At 23.1% G+C, this 1,293-nt stretch overlaps 1 protein-coding gene across 2 annotated transcripts in view; it reads right to left on the bottom strand.

Moving 5' to 3' along the window:
- LOC102676577 (lachesin-like) overlaps window positions 1-1,293 on the bottom strand; it is a 57,441-nt gene that overhangs the window by 9,786 nt on the left and 46,362 nt on the right. The window lies entirely within an intron of this gene.

Below are 1,293 nucleotides of genomic sequence, written 5' to 3'. Positions count from 1 at the left end.
CGGTAAATATTCGTAGAAAAAAAAAAAAAAAGAAAAACGAACAAAAAAAGTAAAGGATGAAATGTATACATTTCTGTATAGTGTATACTGTAATATTGGTTTTCTCACTAAGATCCAATAGTTACATTCTGAACGCTGATAACCTGCCCGATTACCTTCTTTTCATTTTGCTACTTTTTCACCTCTCGTTTTCAAAATACTACACTTGAATCTCTACGAAATGCGAAAAACTCAATAATTTTATTTATTTCTGCTATTTTAGCTCTGAAAATCTTTGTAATTCAAAATATAAATCAAATTATTTACGGGATTAAATATATTTATTTTATCTCTAACTCGAATTCAGAGAAGTTCAATGCCCGCAAATAAAAAATTTATAAGTTAAATTAATTTTTAACGCTGGTGCTTAAAAACTCGAAAGTATTCGGATGTAACTTTGAATTTGCCACTTAGATATAGTTACGAACTGGAAATCCTAATTATGATCCATATCGAAATGATTTAATTAATTAATAATTTAATTATTGTGTTATCAAATAAGAAAAGTATAATTTCTTTTAACATTTTTTTATTTACATTATTATAAGATAATGAAATAATTGAGTAAGTATATCAAAAATTATTTTAGAGATAAACTTTGACTTGTAGAGATTATTTCTAATTTTTTTTTTTTTTTATAGAGGTAAAATAATGCATTAAGATATGTGGCAAGTAATTTGAATTTAAACAAATTATCAAGTAAGTTTTATTTTTACTTGTGGTTTTCATAATGGAGAAGAACGAAATGTACAAAATTGTAGTTTTAGAGGTTGGAGTTACATGTATATGTACAGATATATCGCGTCTCCGGAATTTAAATGAAATTGTTAACGAGGTAGCAGCCTCATTAGCATAAACTTCCCACAACGATCATACAAACGTTTCGATTACGATTTATAGTGGCACATCAAAACGTTTATTGGCACATTTATTCATATCTTTCATTAGTACGTTCATTCATATATATAATTTATAATTAATTACATAAATATTCATATTTCTTTATTTAACCTCACAATATAATATTTTGTTGTACAAATTAAATAAAAATTTCATTTTTTTTTTAAAATAAAATAAAAAAAAAGAATAATATAACAAAATAGAAACATATTGAATAATCAGAATTGCATACATTTTTGCATATTTTAAAGGAATATTATATATTTTTAATTCCTTTCAAAAAGAATTAGAAAAAATTTAGAAAATCAACTTTATATAAAAATGAATATAAAATATATTTCATATTTGTTATTA

The sequence above is a fragment of the Apis dorsata genome, unplaced genomic scaffold (genome assembly GCF_000469605.1).
Source record: "Apis dorsata unplaced genomic scaffold, Apis dorsata 1.3 scaffold_1085, whole genome shotgun sequence".
Classification (NCBI taxonomy): Eukaryota; Metazoa; Arthropoda; class Insecta; order Hymenoptera; family Apidae; genus Apis; species Apis dorsata.
This window is presented reverse-complemented; position numbering and strand designations above follow the sequence as displayed.